We start from the raw sequence: 19,493 nt of genomic DNA on the forward strand, positions 1-19,493 counted from the left end.
CACAAGAGACCCACGAAGGCCTACCTATTGATCAAACAATAGTACATTTCTAACTACTTTTGAACGGTTACAAAACAAAGTAAAACAGTTGTAAAACCAAGGTTATGCTGATCACGTACATAACGATTTTTACAGTAAGATTCTAATTAGCTTCTTTCTTCGCTATTTTTCCCCGACTTCGTTTTTACATTTCACGGTTAAAGCTTTCTATACGGAGCGGAACAGATGGCAGTACGGGAATTCGGTGGGAAAATTATTACAAATATCAATGTTCGCCGAAGCGTGATTAAAACGTGTAAGAAACGCATATCCATGATGAAACATTTATTTCCCATTTGCCAATTGCGGACATTTTTTTTCATAAGATCTGATGTGAATGAGAATATCGATTGTTGAATAACAATAGTTCACATTGATTATCCGGTCGAGACGGAGAAGCCTGTGCTGGGTGTATTCGAAAAGAGGCAAAAGGCGTTAGCTTCATTGAGAAGTCGATATATCTGTTGACTGAGGCCAGGTCGAATCGTGTTCATAAATTACTCCATTATCAATTGACCGACTTTGCAAATAAACAATCCGAACAACTACGCAAATAATCGAATATCGATGATTATAGACACAATTTCATATTTATTAGTATCCCTTACACATTATACTCCTTTATGATGTGAAATTTGTTATCGGATCTCGTGGCCATCGTCGTTTGAGGCGACAGTTCTTAGGATGATAAGTGCTGGAAGGGCTTGGACAGCAGGGTTGAAAGGCTGGAGTGCAACTTGAGAAAGCTGGAACGGATCGGTTCTTTAACGAAGGTCATTGTTAATGGTGATGTTAGAGACATAGTAAGGAGCTTGGGAATCCTTCTGAGGACTTATGATTGGGATGATGGGATTACACGGACAATAAGTAAGTGGAACGCCACAGCTCCGTATGTCCAAATAGAAAGAAGTGATTTTGGTCCTAGAACTAGGCTAGCTTTTCATTGAGATATCGTGTTGGCGGAGGTTACGCCCTCTTACAATTCATGTCGAGAGATGTGGTTATAAATTCCTTGAATCTGATGATGAGCTATAAGCTTGAAATCCGTTGAAAACAACTAACTGTGAGTAGGAACTGTCTTTTTAAAAAGATATTTGTCCTAGTTCACTTTCATTTTCGACGTTTGGCACCATTCTAAAATCAGCTCAAGATGCCCCTGGATATTGAAGGCTTGGAAGATTTGGGATGTATCGGCAGGACTGCAATATAAATGCCTTATGAGAACTCATTACCACATATTTCTCTCGAGCGATCTGTTAGATAGGAGTTGTACTAAAGACTGGGTAGAAATTGCTTTAGTTTGAATAGAACTAAAAGGTTGGGATATTTCTAAGTAGGGGTACAGTACTCTGTTCTCTAAAGCAGAGTAAATGGTGTCATCAACCATGAAGGATGGCTGAATTGTGTAATGGAAGGAATGAAACCTGTATAAGTGAGTAAATCTAGGATGTGAATTTGGCGTTTGAAAAAGTGCTTTTCAAAGATTTCGGGCATTAGTAATTTCCAAATTACCCGCAGACTGGAAGGATTAATCATTTATCATTCACAAAGTTTAAAATAGCGAAGCAACATAAAAACATTGCAACTCAACAAACATTTGTTGACACTAGCGACTTAAAAGACTTGTTTTAAAATGTGGCGGCACAGGTGAATGAGGCCAACGTGGCTGCTAATGAGATAAAGGACCGGGATGGACGTCCATTGAATCCAGAATGAGGGTAAAATTCAATTTACACCTATCCACAACGCTGTTTTTTTTTATTTTATTATATTTATTTATTGTTTTATTTTATTTTTATATATTCCCGTAAGCTGGGATAAACAAGTATTACTTGAATGCAAGAAGAAGTAAACCTATGCATTTTCTTAAAGACGAATACGAGTGAAAACACAAGTCTAGTGTATGTTACATTCCTGGAATGATTGGAGTTTATGGGACAATTCAGTAACATAAAATAAGCTTGAATTTAAAAAAATTATTATGCATTACTGCATGCCTTTCAACCCTTATTATTTTGAAATTGTCAAGCGTTGTTAGTGGATCCAAACAAAAGAAACTTTTTTTTACTTTGAAATTGTTGTACAGCATACAAAAAATAGACAGTTGAAGATTTTATGTAATCCTTACGAACCAAAGCTGTATTCTGTACGCCATTTCAGATTCTAGCAAAAACAACTTTTGGTCGGAATTCCTGAGTCGGCAAGGCTTGCAGTACGAGAAAGTCGAGAGAACTGTGAATGGCCGAAAATTATATAATATAACGACTGAGTTTCATGTTTCGCTGTGCTCAGATGTACGTATATCTAGGTCTTTGTGTAATACACACTTTCCCGAAATATTACGCCGGGTATGAACCAGAAAGTTCAAATTTCTTTTTGACAAAATATTGGATGGTTTTATTCGAAAAAAAAGGAGCAACCAGATCGAAGGTAAGGATGAATTTGTTGATGTGATGGCATGAACACGAAACAAAATTCCATTAATAGTGTACCGTGACGGCCTGCAATAAACACGGAATTTCTTTCCGGCTAGAAATGCAACATCATCCTGTGTCAACGCTTGTTGGATTGTCAGAGTCCCAACAATGTGGCATTGGGTATCATCCATAACGGTGATATAGTTTTGTTTTCAAATTTCAGAAAAAAATTACTTACGAAACTTACGAAAGAATCACTGGTGGATAAAACTGCGACAATTGCTTTTTTTAGGCACAATTTTTTTTTACTTAGCGTTTTGCTTTTCGCTTTTGATTTAATTAAATGGCCAAAAATCTCTGTCAGTCGGTTACATACTGACAGAATTATGACAATTGTTACAGAAGCGTACCCCGTCACGTGACTTTCGTCGGGCATTGCTCAGAAATGGTCGATCCTATCAAAATTTTCCTTTCAGTCAAACTTGCTTAAAAGATCTCGAATTGTACAATAAAAACATGGGATTCTCGTTTAAAATAACAAAGTTAGTGTAATTTCCCTACTAGATGAAAGTTATGTTCAATCTGTTACCACCACAAAATTCCTAGCCCAAATTAATTTGGGGTTTGTGTAAGGTCATTTTTTGCTAAAGTTAATAATTAAATGAGTGGAATCATATTTGTGGTATGAAGGGTCAAAAATTCCAGTGGCCGGGAATCGAACCTACTACTGTGGGGTCTACGCATCGAGTCTCGGCTAAAGCGTTCCCCCCCCCTCAGTTGCTATGTTTAGTTACGTTACGCTTCGTTGTTGCATGTTGCACCAGTTTTATAATGGAGAAATAAAAATTCTCACGAATAATAAATCGTGGGAAAAACGTGAAAATTTAATCCATAGTGATCAGATGAGAACGAAGAAATCCAGACCACGGGATGTTTCGGGGTTAATTAACTCAATGAAATCTGCCCCAAATCTGACCCCGGTTTCCACGAGAGCTTTCTAATCGGAAAACCTATTTTTCCAAGCCTGAGAATCGGCCTTCGAGCACGCCACTCGGATAAGGTGATGTTGGAAACATCCTTCCGGCCTCACATCTGCTTCCCCATGGGAGCCAACTTGGCCTCGGCAACACCGCCTGCGCGCATTTAAATGCATTTTTTTGTCAGGTTTCACCTGTGCAGTTCCAGGGCAGAACAGAAGGGGAATTATAACTAGGATAAAATTCAAGTAACGAATCAGTGATTGGCAAAATAGAAGTTTAAAGAAAACCAGTGTCGGCTTGTTTAGTAGCGGCGAAACAATGGGTGGCCCAATCGTTTTTTCTCAATATGCAATCATGCCGAAAATTGAATCACCGTTATGTTATGAATGAGCCTGTTTTTTCTCTCTTACCAAACAAAGATTATTTTGCACAATCAGAGGCAGTGGATTTATCTCCCCGTTCCGAAATCTCATCTTTCAATTTGTAATAATAGTCGGCCGGCCGAGGAAAAGGGTCGTTTTTCAACTGAATCAACAGGTTTCGAATGCCGATTTAATAAACAGAACGGTATAATTTTCAATCTCTGGCATTCCTTCGTATTATTTGAGCTCTTATGGGTTGCAATTTTCCATTATCGTACAAAGCCTGCCCAGGGAGGCCTCCAGGGGCTACATTTCACCCGTTCCAACATTTTTTATTAAGATGCCATGAGATTCGCTCCCGTGAAACGATGAAATCTAATATGACAAGTTTGTTCCCAACGTACTTCATTCCGGCCACGGCCGGCCAGGCGGAAGTTTTATCACTGAAAGGATGATAATACGGTTTGTGGTTTCCATTTATTCAAGACCTTGCCATTTTTTTCGTTCGATCATTTTTGGGAGAAAGGACCGACTCATTCTGCATTCCCTTCGTTTCCATAACCTAAATTATACTTTTAGAATTCGGACATATACAAACATTTTTTCTCCATCTATGAGAAAATAACGATTTACATCTATAAAACTATAACATTATGTCTATTCTTTTTAAAACAAAACGACACTCTATCACCTCACATCTAATTATCCTTCTTTATATAACGAACCATTTTTTTAAAACCATTTTAAATGCAAAGTTGAGATAAAAAAGTCAGTGTCACGAGCGGGATTCGAACCCACGACCTTCGGCTAAATACGCCGCTGTTCTGCCACTTGAGCCATCGTGACATTGATCCACTCACTCGGACACCTACTTCCCATCTCAACCCACCTTTTACATTTTCCCTCCTTTTTGTCATTTTTCAAAACGTGTGTGGTGATTAGTGACCGTTAATCGATAATTATTCAGAAATCGTGACATGCGGTCTGGTGTGATGTAGGTTTCAGAAAAACATTTTCTTTATCGAAATCCCAGGCCCTGGAGATGATCTCAATAAAGATCGAAACGTTGGCACGATAAAGAAAATGTTTTTCTGAAACCTACATCCCACCAGACCGCATCTCACGATTTCTGAATAATTTTTCAAAACTTTTTATCTCTAACAATACCTTACATAAAAGATTAATTAATTGAAAGAGGTTATTTGGTCAATCGGAACACGAAATCTAATGGATTTAATTAAAAATATTTTCTCAACAATTTTTATATAATTAAAATTCGTTTTATACAGCGATGGTTGTATTGGCTGATGAAACTAGAATTATGACGTTAAATGTTTATATTTACAATGTAAGATCAAATAAACACCGACGAAAAATGATTTACAAGCTACTTTGATGAACGAATGTGGAGGTTTTTATCTGTTTGTTTATTAAATCTGTTTAATCCTTTGGTTTAACGAGCTTTCCTCGAATAGTATTTATAGTTTCTTACCACCATTCATTATACACGAACACTCGGGATCGAGGTATGATCTTGAAGGAAAAAAGAGCAAAATCAGTTGTTACTGCCAAGCTTTCGATCTATTTTAAGATCATAATAGGGGCAAAGCCATCTTAAGTTCGTCTACAGATCTAAAGTTTTTTCCAGGCGATCTCAACTTTTCTTGACCGGCTCAGTTCGAATATTGCCAAGGAATGTAACAGTATCATCAAGTTCGTACTGTTACAATCCTGGGCTATGTTAGGAATGAGTCGGTTTCGAAGTTTCAATTTAACTGTACGAAAAGAAACATTAATGTTGTTATGTGTTCACGGAAGTTTTGCCTAGAGAAAAAGAAAGGAATTTTACGAAACGTCAGCCCAAAAATATAGTCCTACGCCAAGTTTATCAAGTACTTCCTTCCTGACCAGGTATTTCCAAGCCGATGTGCCACAAGGGAGTGTATTAGGGCCTATTCTATTTCGTTTATTGGTAATACGTTAATTACGGGGTTTGGGGAAACCAATGGTAATTCATTACGGCAATTGTACGTCTCGATTTCCCGAATCTGTAAATACATGGCAGAGTGGTATATTAAGCCAAATCGGTCGGACTCCAGAAATCGAAAAAGTGTTATCTGGTATTAACCAGCCTCACGGTCTCCGAATCCGATACGCCAACGAGGCAAAAACTTTGATATGACGTTGGCCTCAAACATCAGGACTGAGTCGGTCTTCAAGGAAATTCGAAATCGCTAGTAAAAAACAAATATTTCAATCTGCAGACATATTATTTTGCCCTGATGGTGACCTTAAAATAGGTCCAAATCTTGGCAGTAAAAACTGAATTCGCTTTTTTCTTTAAGACCATACCTTGTTCCAGACAGTGTTCGTGATTGAAAAAGTGGTCGATACTTCTAATACTGAATTCATTACACATAACATTACTTTTTTGTTATGAAAATTAGGTTTTTAAGGAAAACCGACCAAAAAATTATACTTTCCAATATTTGACGAGAAACGGTTCACTTGTTTTCGAGCGACAAGGTCTTTTGAAAAGGGCCGTCCGAGAGAGCCGTTCCGATTCCCATCCAGTTTCTAATTCCCATCACGGACGGGGTCGCAATCACTTTTTGAATTGTTAAAAGTCCCCTTTGGGGATTCAATTCGGCCGTCGTCGGTGCTTGTAATAGAGCCGTACAAATTCGACGAGCGAGAGATCTCTCAGAATTCAATTTTTGCCGATATTAATTAAAATTTTATAGTGTTTTTTTTAAGTAAAACCATTTTGAAAGGAATAATATACTGAGGAAATCTTTCCATCATATTCAGCGTATATTTTATTCCACACCTGTTGACAAGTATACACATCCGTCAAATAAAAATATTCCATTCCTGTTCAACGACTTTCATTACTTACAATTCAAAAATTTTATTGACACTCAATCAAAAATTTTTATTCCACACGTGCACAAAAATAGTTACGGCATTCTTGTCTAAAAGCATACACGTGTCTCTGTTCAGAAATATTCATTCCTCATTTATTGTTGTTTAAAGGTATTGTAGTCCCCGAAACAAAAATTAAAATCATCTACCCTCCCCAGCCTAAAATATATTTGTTCAAAATATTTTATTGAACTTTATTTGGACTTAAGAAAATAAATTTTACAAATTTGTACGAATGTATTTTTTCCCAGTTACTACATTGATACTATTGGCCAGCACTACACCGGCAGTACAGTCGAAGAGAAACCAGCCAAAGCTGGCACTTAAATTTATGATGGGTCGAAAGCTTGGGGTGAACTTTTGTAAGCGGAATCGGATTAGTTTGACCTTTGATTTATATTTGACAAATTGTCCGAGGACTTTTGGATCGGAAGGAATGGTATTTTGGCAGGACCAATAGTTCCGCTCTATATGCAAGGAGTATTTGCAATAATGTTTTTTATAAAGATATTTCAGTTTTGATGGTCAAAACAGATTTCGGACTCTAAAAGTATTCCTAGTTGTCTAAGTCTTTCGTTATGTTATTGTATCAAGTGTTTTGTATAGGGATTCCACGTTAGTCTGTAAATTAGTCTTTAAACCTTGAAGGATTTTTAAAAATGTATTTCATTCTAGTGCATCTCCAAACGAAACCCAAGGTTTTTGACGTCTGGCAATCAATCATGATAAGAAAATATTGGCCAGAAATCGAATCAATGACACTTTTCTATACTGGATAATGCAAACCTGAAAAATAGCTCGAATAAACCTTAAGCTAAGACAGTGTAGAATTGATACTGATGTGCGTCGAAAGAAGTCCACTGCTCCAAGGGTGTTTTACCTTGGAGTTGTTGAGATGTCACGGTCAAAAGCCCTTTATGTCTTTATAGTTCTTCTGCAAATTTGTTTCGCTTAAGTCTATTCCACACAATCTACCATCCAGTTATAGCCATAAATATATAGCTTGAGTGGAAGTATTGGGTTGTCCGGAAAATAATGCAGGATTTTAAGTTTTCATTAAAAAAAATCTATATAAAATATTCTGTTTACGTTTACAGGATTACTCATTTGTATNTTTGATTAAAGAACATTGCTTTAAAGTAACTAGTTTCTTTTTTTTTGTTTAATACCAAAATCCTGCATTATTTTCCGGACAACCCAATAGCTCCTTGTTGTACTTTTACGGTGTACGGTAGGTAAGCCTTTTCAATGTAAATGTACGCTGTGTACATTTTTCCCCATTCAGTCTTGTTCTTTACTTCCTGGCATCAATTTTTGACAAAATCAAGATGTTAATCTATTTATTTTATGATAGCCCAATTACAAATTTATACAATAAAACTATAAAGGCTTTAACTGTACATAAATCTAGAAATATTTATAATAAAAAATAAAAAACACAAACAATTTACCACGAATTTAAACAATTTGAAATATATATTAAAACTATCTAATTAATTTCAATTAATTAATTTTTATGTAAGGCATTAGTTGAAATGAAAAAATTAGTACCACGAGAGGGATTCAAACCCCCTACCTTCGGCTCAATACGTCGTCACGATAGCTCAAGTGGTTAGAGCAGCGGCGTATTGAGCCGAAGGTCGTGGGTTCGAATCCCGCTCGTGACACTAACTTTTTCATTTCAACCAAAACCTTACATAAAAATGTTATTTAATTGAAAGAAGTAATTTGGTTAATCAGACACTAAATATAATGGATTTATTAAATTATTATATATAATTATGATTTCTGACTTCGATTCACTCGGACACCTCCCATGTAAACCTACCTTACGAATTTTCCCTCCAATCTATTGTATCTATCTAATTAATATTAATGATAAAATCTTTAATTTTCTAATGATATAATTTACTTAAATATACTTAAACTGACATTAAGTATATCTATATATTTGAACAAATATATATCTATATATATGAGTTTAATATATTTGTTGTTCTTGGCACAAAACTGAATGGCAATCAATGGAGGACATTATTTGACTTCTGGAATCATAAGATGGAACGTGAAAGTTAATTCAGTTAAGCAGTAATTAGTTAATAAATGTAACAATTTATATAATAATATGCAATTTATTATATAAATTGTTACATTCCTGGTATTGGTCTGTGGAAGTGTATAAAATTTTATGTGTACCTACATCATGGAAATGCTAAGTTTTATTCGCTTTAGAAATAGTTTTGAAGTAATGTGTGTGTGAAAGTTTCTGACTGTCAATAATAATGCCAAGATTTTTAACGATTTCGCGTCTAATTGGAAGCCTGTCTGATATGGCGTAGTTAAAATTGATAAGATATTTCATTTTATGGAAAATAATAACTGAACGTTTGTCAGAATTTAAAAGAATATTATTATTTGAATAATTTTAATAAGGCATGTTGAAGTTGTAAGCGGTCATTTACAGAATTAATTTGTAAAAATTGTAGTAAATCATCTGCGAAAAGTAGGGTCACGGTGTTCTTGGAATCCAAGATTGCTTGGATAGGATAAGTGCAGTGATTATGATAGTATTGCGTTCGCAAGTAAGCGTGAAAACGGAATACAGGATTGTACCAAGAGCGCTCCCTTGTCGGACGCCGGCTTGATAGGCCTGATATCTGAGTATTATTTTCGGTCCCTCCCTCTGATCTATCGAATTTAAATGCTAAACAACTGCGTTAATTTAAATTAGCTGTTACATTAAAGAAAATCACATACTTTATTTGCATAAATAAAGACACGTTTGTTTTCATAACCTAGCCAAAATAAAATATTTTTACTAACTTTACAATGAAATTATTTGCTTTGGTAAATACAGACACAAAATAGTTCTATTTATAAGTTAGGATCGACAGCGAGTGGAAATAATTTTATAAAAATACGTGTTTTTCGTAAAGGGTTTTAGTCAAGACCAGACGGTTCAACATTTTTATTAAAAAAATATTAAGCAGCTAGCTTATGGTCGCTTTCTAGAAGCATCAACTAACCAGCCAAATTTTCAAAAGTATAAAGTATTATTCAAATATGCATTTTTTTTTAATTATTTTCAGTTCAAATTCTCTGGTCTTTTTTTGAACAAACAAACTAGACAACCGCCTATGAAGTGTGGGTCACAATTTAACGGTTCAATGTATTGTTCATTGCAAATGTATTCATTTGACCTTTATCTCAAGACAAATCTCATAAAGATATTTCGTGCCTTGAATACCGCCCGAACCGGGCATCAGACGAATGCGAGAATGGGGTCTCTTGGATTTTTAATGGAGCCCAGTGCCGTTTTATTCCAGAATAGTTGAAAAGAGTCCAACTGTCCAGTATTTCCGTTGGTACCCCTCCACGGTGACCGCCGTGGGCTAAAACCGTTTCTCCACGCTTTGTCGGCGACGGCGGTTGCCAAGCAATTTCGTCGGGACAACACGGGCTAAGGAAATTTTTTTTTATCCAGTCCTTAAATAAGATTTTTTGGGAACAATCGGAATAAAATGAATAGCTTTTTATTAATCATTACTTCTAAATAATAATGTAAGATTCACAGATGGAGCATGCTGCAGGAAAGAATCAATTTCTGCATTTAAACTTCTCTCAATACCTCCGCATATCCGTGCCTGGAAATGCGAAATAGCATTGCGATGAAAATCACTTATCTTGAAATACAATCCTTTTTTAAAATAGTTATACTGCTTTGCTTTAAGCAGCAATAGTACACTCATATACACATTATATAATAAATACATAACTACACATCACATAATAAATTAATTAATTAAAACAAGGAACCCAGAACAATGAAATAAATAGTTTTAAGTAAGTAAATAAATACTGTAACACGTACAAGTCTATATCGCAGCATCACACATCAATATCAATTTTTTTTCAAAAATGCATTTTATACAGTTGAAGGCAAACTTTCCCAACAAAACGGTACCTCAAAATTTCTCAGCGTAACACCACATTTGAAAGCCGACGATCTGGAAGCACTTGTTCATATGTTTATGTACTTTCTGAGGGGCTCTTTGCCATGGCAAGGCCTTAAAGTAGATACTCTTAAAGAACGGTATCAAAAAATAGGGGACACTAAAAGGGCCACACCAATCGAAGTCTTATGTGAAGGCCATCCTGAGGAATTTGCCACCTATCTTCGATACGTTAGGAGGTTAGATTTTTTTGAGACTCCTGATTATGAGTACCTAAGAAAATTATTCACCGATCTCATCGAAAAACGTGGCTTCGTTGATGATTCGGAGTTCGACTGGACTGACAAGACAATGTCTCCGCCATTTCCATCAGTCCAAACTGGACATGAAATTGTAGCAGCTAGTGGTGGTGGACGGATCCGTGGCCCAGGACTTACTAAGGTTATGAGTTCGACAAATGGAGAATTGGCCAACGATTATCCGACAGCAGGCCATTCAAACACACCCATCACGTTTCAGCCCGAAGTGGAATTAGTGGATGAAACAAAGCGTTCTTTCTTATTTCTATCCAGGTGGTGTTGTTTTGTTAAACTTAAGAAGAAAAAAAGCGGCCGAGGGAAGTTACTAGCAGTTGTACAATGTAATCCAGAAAGAGAAGCGGTAACATTTCTCCAGGCGACCTCTCAGTCCAACTCGAGGGACAGCGTTCACAACCCTGCTATCAAATGAGCGACAACGTGCCCTCAGACTATGGGAGATTCGGTTTAACCAAAACCAGTTTTAGAATGAACAATCCGTCACCTTACATTTATTTTTTTCTATTGTCGTCTGGCTGTTATTATTTATTTAATTTTTTCTTCCAATAATAATTAACTTATTATTGCACCAAAGTTTTCAGATGAAATGAGATTCAAAATTGAGTCTAAATGTCCATTATTCTTCATCTTCTTTAGCTCAATCTTTTTAAACTAAAATCTTTCAATTAAAAACACTAAAAAAAGAAAGTATTTTACTTTGCTTAGTAGTAAAAAGTTAAGAGAAAGATTTGAAGAATTTGTCTTGCCTCTTCGTTTTCTGGGCACGTCAAAATTGCTTTGTTTTCCGGTTCATCGCACGTCAGTTTGGAGTATCTCTACGGCTTGTATGCATGAATGCACCGCAAATGCAGTGGTTTAAGCGAATCCGGGATATCGAAGACAAAAATTCCTTTGTGCCTTTAATTCCAGAGAATCAGGGTTTTGATCATATTTCCGGGAATATGGATTTGTATAGCAAACCCGCAGTTCCCCGGGTGTACCACCGTTCCATTCTTGCATCAATTGTTTGGTTGAATAGGCGTTTTGCGTCCGTCTTGGGCAGCGTGATTGTGATATTCTCCGTACTTTGTCGCTTCTTTGTCCACTCGGTCCACTATATCATTACCACTGATGCCACAATGTCCCCGAATCCGGCTAAAAACTATCTTTTTCTACAGAGACTATAAGTCTTATATAACATTAAAAATTTCCACGTAGATAATAAGATTTTCCGTTTGGGTGAAATTGCTCGATCTGCTTTATGGAACACATACTATCCGAGACTATGCAAATTTCATTCCCTTCAAACATGGCAACATTCGAAGGGCACTTGTCAAGCGCATACATTTCGGCATTGCACATTGATATAAATGATGACATTATTTCTTTTCTGTAGTTCTTAATTGGTAGTAGAAGTCGTAGTAGGCACAGCGTAAACATCAATCCATCCGTGAAAATTATATAGTGTTTATATCTGCCAAAAATTATTTATCTCCAATGTGTGCAGGGGTCCCTTAGATACCGTGTATGAGGTCTAGTTACTGTTTTACGATATTCTAGCTGCAGAATAGTATGAAGCTTATTTTTGTATACTGAAGATAGGCCTGGTGATAAAGAGAGAAAAGTAGTTAAAATGGGAGGAATATTCTTTTTGGACCTGTATTTTTTCAGTTAGAATCAATTCAGATAGAAACACGATTCTACTCAGCAAATTCAATCATTAAGCAATGAGATTAGTTAAACGAGAAGATAGAAAACTAATTGATTTTGAATCAAACCTAAATCTGAATTATTAGCTAAGCCGGGTATTTAAGCAAAAGATTGCTGCATTATATTAGACTTACTGTTCCTAAATTTCTGTCCGAAGGTTTTTAATCGAGCATAATTAAACCTATTTTATAATTATATGTTCTCTCGTATATCAAAATGTTTATATAGCAATATGTTGGTATTTGGGATAAATGAAATCAGTTCAAAGTTTTGTTTGTCTGGTCAGCATATTCTCGCTTTTTGACAAGGGTCGGACATTTGTCATAACTACACCATGCATCTCTCTATATAACATATTCAAAGTTTTGTGACATTGATTTTTCTTAGTTTCGTTAAAAACTGGACAATCCAAATTTATTTACAGCTAAATGAAGGTAATACTCCATAAATAATTTTAATTACTATAGTTAAAAATTATGTAACATGCGTTATACCCGAGTGTTATATCTTATTAAATAATAGATGTTACTGTAATTAAACATCCGGTAAACACGGAAAGTTCGGTCTGTGTTTAATGAAAAATTCAAAATCGTAAAAATTTCAAAGGGAGAAAAACTTTCCTAAAATGATACATGGTCAGGTTACTTGGACATCCTTGGTATTACTGATCATAGTCCAGTAGTTATAAACAATCATTTAAGTTCACATACTACATTCGTTTCTATTTACATAACATTCAGCCAATTACGGTGGAGAACTCGCCATCAGCCCTCTCTAACTAAGCATTCATACTAATAAATACATTTACTCTAAATATAAGCAGAACTCTGGATATCTATCAGTAGGAAACGGAGTTTAATAATATTTATCAACACAAAGAGATTGTCAACAGTACAATAGGTTCGTCTAAAACCTGTTTCAAATTCAGACAATAAATGATTACTAGATATGTAAGTTTCAAGACGCAGCAGTAATAGACCAGAAAATATCTTAGCGATTGTATTATACAAGAGATACCCCTGTAGTTGGCAACCTCGTTGAAATCACCGTGCTTGAAGAGAGGAAAAATAATTGACCGGCTGAAAGAAGCGGGGGTAATTCCTGTATTGTAAACGAAATTAAAAAATTGCAATAATTTTTCTTTAAACATATCGGGTGCAACTCATAACATACCCTGTCGTGACCAGGAACTTTGCCATTCTTTAACTTGAAAATTACTGTCGTCAACACATCATGAGCAAAAGGTGCATCTAAACATTGATCCTGAATAGATGGTTCTGCGTACAAAGTTGATACTACATTAATTTCAGGGTTGAGCAGACTACTAAAGTGGTACACCCACTGATCCATTAAAATCAGCAGACCATTCTTTTTCTTTTAAAGTGGTTCACTTGTTTCCAAAATTCTTTCGGCTAGTTTATTTGCTCTAATTTTCTAGCCGCAGAAGTAAGGAAATCCCTCTTTTTAGCTGCACAAATACTTTTGTACTCATTAATGGAGTTCTTGTAGGCCATTTGGATGTAGGTAGATTTAGTTTGGCGAAACAAATTTAAAAGTCTAAAAGACCGATTTCTCGCATGGTAGCATTTCCTGTCAAACCATGGTTGTTTTCTTTCAAACCTTGTAACTGAAGAATCGGAGACGGGGTAAGCTTTTTTAACAATGGCCACTAAAGCATCTGAGTATCTTTGAGGATCCACAAAAATCTCATCGAAATTTTTAAAAATTTTCTCAATATTTTTCCTGTAAGCACTTGAAATACTATCCCGCCAAACTAACTGAGGATAAAGAGGAAACACATTATCATCTGGATTAGTTACAATGGATAAAGAGAAATAAAGGGGAAGATGATCTGAAAATGGTTCGAAAAGCACGTTGAAGTCTTCAATTAAATGTATGCACTGTAATGGAACACAGCAGAGATCATTCACGGACGAGCCCATACTACCCACAAAAGTGAACTCACTATAGTGATATCTATCAGTATGATATACCATAAAACAGCCGTTTCTTCCAAAAATCAGAACAGGTGATACAAACATTCTTTGAAGAGCTAAGCAAAAGTTGCATATCGGGTAGTTTTCCTACTCGCTCCATATAAAGGGTGTCCTTTTTAGATAGCCCGGCTGATTATCTCTTGAACCAATGACGGTATCAAACGTGTTTAACATTTGTTAGTCTAGTTTCAAATTTTAACGTTCTTTTGCAGAAAAATTATACAGGGTACCTCAGGGCCAGTTCAACTGGCCATACATAGGGATGTATTTGAAATTTTCAAGTCGAACTGGTTCTGAGGTACCCTGAACGATTTTTCTCCAAAAAGAGGCAAAATATAGATTTTAAAACTAGACTAAAAAATAATAAAAACGTATTTTTTATTTTTTTGATATTGTCATTGGTTCAAGAGAAATTCAGCCGGGCCATCTAAAAAGGACACCAATAGAACCATATAAAACTAGACAATATAGAACCAAGCAATGTCCCCCTTAAATTATGTGGGACACAACTTGTTTCTCTGTTCCGGACGCATACGCAGGCTATGGACCAAAAGTTCCAATTTCAAATATTGGCTATAGCGCCAATCAAAACAATTAACATATTTTATCGACAGGTACATACAACAGGTACAAGGACAGGACTAGAAACTTGCAGTTACAGTAAGAAATGCTTCAAAATATTTCTACTGCTTGTCGGTCCAATATGGTTACACGGGGTTTAAATAGCAATTTTCTTAGAAACGAAATGAAATTTTTTTACTGATTTCCCGTTCATCAAAAAAAAACCTTGGCAACAATGTCTGCTGTTCATCAGATTATCATGGTGAATAGATTGCCTGTATATACAGAATACATTCCAATCCTCACATTGTAAATTATTATTAATAGACTAGTTTAAAGGGAAAACAGATATTTTTAAAAAAGGTTTGTAAAATCAACAGAAAACTCGATTTGAAGGGAAGTTTTGGGAACAAACTCGAATTGAAGCAGAGAGCAACTGATTCTACTAATATTTTAAAATTAAATTCACCTTTTCAATATTATTGATAAGTTTATTTAAAATGTAACACATTAAAAAGGAGGGATGAAAGTTTTTGAAATACGTAGCATTATTTTAGCACATGAAAAAACTTAATAAAATATCTCACAATAGATATATCTTCCTAATATTATTTTTAAGAATACTGCCTCTCCCTCCTATGCAATATATTTATAAAAATGTCTATTCAGATGATTCTCCTTTTTCTCGGACGAAAGGGAAATGTTAAAAGTGTTGAGTTGCATTTCGAACCGGGCTAACTTCTATTTAAAGCCGTAATGATTAGAGATCAGACAACTTTTACTTCGGCAAACTTGTTCCTTGAAAACATTCTGAACGTTTTTTAGATAAGATGTAACAGGTGGAAAAATAACGTTAATAATTAATAAGAAGAATATGCAATCACTTCCAAAAGGGAAATAAATTCGTAGGTTTTTGAGTGAAACGAAAAAAAAAAACGAATTTCCAGTTTATTTTGACCAATGTGATGTTTGTTTATAAATTTACCAACTGTCTGCAGGCTTACGATAAAAAAGTAGTTCAATTTTTTTTCCGTATGCGGGAGTGAGAGTGAGAGTGAGAGTAAGAGTGAGACAGAGTGAGAGAGAGAGAGATGTGAAAATTTTTGAACGGATCAGTTCGTTGACAAAAGGAATGTTGAGGTCGTTGTGGATAGTGAGGTTAGTGACGTAATAAGGAGCTTTGACAATATGCCTGAGGACTTTTGATTTAAAGGATTGGATGGGTTAGAAGTCGCATGGCTTGGCCCCACAGTTCCACCCCGTATGTCCAAAGTGGTCGCAGAAAAGTCTTGTCTAAGGTTAGTTTCGTTTTGACGGTCAAGGCAGATCTTGGTCCAAGAAGTCTTCGTAGTTGTCCAAGTCTTCTGATGAGTTGTTGTCTCTTATTTCTTTTATGGGGATTCCATGTCAGTCTCCTGTCTAGGTTTAGTCCTAAGTACTTCAATGGAAGACTCTCTTTGTTGTTGATATACAATGGAGGGCAAGACTGTTTTCTCAATGTGTACGTACGTATATTCCATCCTGTCCTCCACTTTTTGCACCAGTGTACGATAAGCTCAAGGTGTTCTTGGATGTTGGAAATAGCTCGGATACGATTCCAGGTAGAGGACAAAATTGCGGTATTCTCCGAGTAGGTGGTGATGCCTATTTGGGTGTATTAGAAGGTCAACAGTGTAAATTATTTAAAGGATGGGACCCATAAAGCTCCCTTGTGGAACGCCGGCGAAGCAGAAGTCTGTTAGGTAGGATTTCAGGATAAGATAATAAGGAGAGGTAGGAAGCGTATAACTTTATAAAGCGTGCCAGACCCTATCAAAAGCCTGTGCCATATCTATGAACGCACCTAAGCAATACTTTTTATTCTCTACAGCAGAGGAGATACATAACTCAAGCCTTGTTGGATCGTGGAAGATCTCGACGGAACCCGAATTGGTGGGAAGAAATGATTTTATGAGTATGTAGGATGGTTATTAAGCGCTTTAATAGGAGTCATTCAAGAATATTACACATTAAAGGAAGAAAGATGAGTTTGTAAGAGGATGTGTGGTTGGGAGGTTTGTAGGGAGCTTTAGGTATAAGAGTATAAGTTCATAAGATGGCAATATTTATTGTGGTTAAGGTACACACAAAATGGCCTTTTGTGGGAGGTTTGGAAGTTTGTTCGATAGCGTTTTAAAAATCTCATGGACATTATTATTGATATCAATCTTTTTAAGAACGTTTCACGAATTTAGCATAAGACAGGAAGTAGACTTAGGACGGAGGAGCTCGTATTTAAATGTTTCTAAAAAGAAAACAAAACAGTCAAAACTTTCAAATATTGTAAAATGTTCTCAATAAAAACACATCTTTAAATATAATCATGTATAAAGAATCAATTCATGCATTTTTTTTTTTCAAATCATGCTTTTTGTTATCAGGTGATCTTGTGTAAATATTCGCACTATTATCGATAGGGAGGAACTCTTGTTGATACAAGACAAGGTTTCATTCATTCGCGGCTCTTTGAAATCATTTCAACAAGACCGGTGGGATTTCGCGAGCGAACGAATTAGCCCAGTTCAATTTGACCCGTCCGGAAATAAATCATAAGTTTATAAATAATCGACTCTGAACGGTTGCGGCATTATTGAAAATTCGAGGGGACGACAAGAGTTATAAATAAAGGGTTTTGCGATATCCCGGAACAATCCGGATATTTTGTAGGATTTTTATTATTAATCTAATGAGCCATGGGGGAGCGAAAGGGATGTGGGTTCAATTTACAGAACAGAATCAAGTTGAATGACTATATTTCTATTTTTTTTCGACAAAAAAATTATTTTTATCAAATTCGAAGGTATACTGGTATTTCTATTATTTCTGAGAAAAATTTAACAGTATATTCTTCATTGTATTGGAAAAGCTAAGAATCCTAACGCCTGAATAAAGAGAGTGTGAAATAATGTCATGACTTTTATTTATTTAAACTGCCAAGTATTTTTTAAACATTATTATAAAAAATTATTTATACAAATATTTATAAATTCATAGACTGCTCACGCCCAGAAGTTCATCAACATTCAGGTGTTTAACTTCTTCGTTTAAAGTTTATTTATTATTAATTAACATAGAGAGAAGGATCGTTCCAGTTTTTACAATAATTTCGCAACATCCAGCTAAATATCTTCAGGATCAGGTTTTGCAATATCACGGAGTAATCCAGATATTTTGTAGGGTTGTTATTATTAATTTGATGAGACAGGGGGAATCGAAAGGGATTTGGGTACAGTTTACAGAATAGAATTCGGTTGATTGACTAGATTTCTATTTTTTTTTCCTAGAAAGAATTGTTTTGATTCAATTCGATGGCATACTGGTATATCTATTATTTCTGAAAAAACATTTAATAGTACATTCTTAATCGTCTCGCAAAAGCTAAAATCATCAAAATGAAAATAATGCTGAAATGTCGTAAGTTTTATTTATCTAAAACCACGAAGTTTAAAAAAAAAACATTATTATAAAACATTATTTATATAAATATTTATAAATCAAAGGCTGCTCACGCCCAGAAGTCCCTGAACGTCAGGTTTTAAAATTATTCGTACTAAATTTATTTATTATTAATTAACATAGAGAGAAGGATCATGCGGTTCTTCCAGTTTTTAAAATAATTTCGCAACTTCCCGCGGAATATCTTCTATTCTAATTAAAACCCCGTCCCCGTTTCTTAATGGCAACGGATATTACTTTCGATTTCGTATTATGTATTAAACAAATAGTTTTTTTAAATAAAAATGCCCAGGGTGGCCACTTCAGGTATACATTTATCACCTTATTCTAGCTTGTTTTCATTAAAGTGATTAAAGTTTGCGACTTTATAGGGCTTTTATCCAAGAAAACAGGAATTTCCACTTCGTATTAATTACTCCTGAATAAAAATATTACGTTCTGTTATTAGTTGAAAACGTGAAAAATTTTCTATTGGGGAGAATTTTTCTTTTTAAAAACTGGAAATTATCCTGATATTTTTTGATACGTTCGAAGTGCTTTGACGTTCCGCTCCTTGGAGAGGTTGCCATATGCGAGAAATCGTGAAAAAGTCACGTTCCCAGTGAGGTTTTTCTGCCCTATCACCGTTCTATTCAACGGATTTATTTGTAACCGGAATCATTTCGCTCTCACATTTTGCGGTTGGACGAGGTCGTTTGAATCATGCAAAATGAAACATTTCATATCAGTCGGTTCGGAATCGGATATACTGTCCACTT

The 19,493-nt window shown here is 35.4% G+C and overlaps 1 protein-coding gene and 1 non-coding gene across 5 annotated transcripts in view; one reads left to right on the plus strand and one right to left on the minus strand.

The window, feature by feature from the left end:
• LOC106662279 (rap1 GTPase-activating protein 1) overlaps positions 1–19,493 on the minus strand; it is a 378,158-nt gene that overhangs the window by 63,042 nt on the left and 295,623 nt on the right. The window lies entirely within an intron of this gene.
• On the plus strand, positions 8,317–8,390 carry Trnan-auu. Its single transcript has one exon. It is a non-coding gene; the product is annotated as a tRNA-Asn (tRNA).

The sequence above is a fragment of the Cimex lectularius genome, unplaced genomic scaffold (assembly GCF_000648675.2).
Source record: "Cimex lectularius strain Harlan isolate CLEC.00 unplaced genomic scaffold, Clec_2.1 scaffold122, whole genome shotgun sequence".
Classification (NCBI taxonomy): domain Eukaryota; kingdom Metazoa; phylum Arthropoda; class Insecta; order Hemiptera; family Cimicidae; genus Cimex; species Cimex lectularius.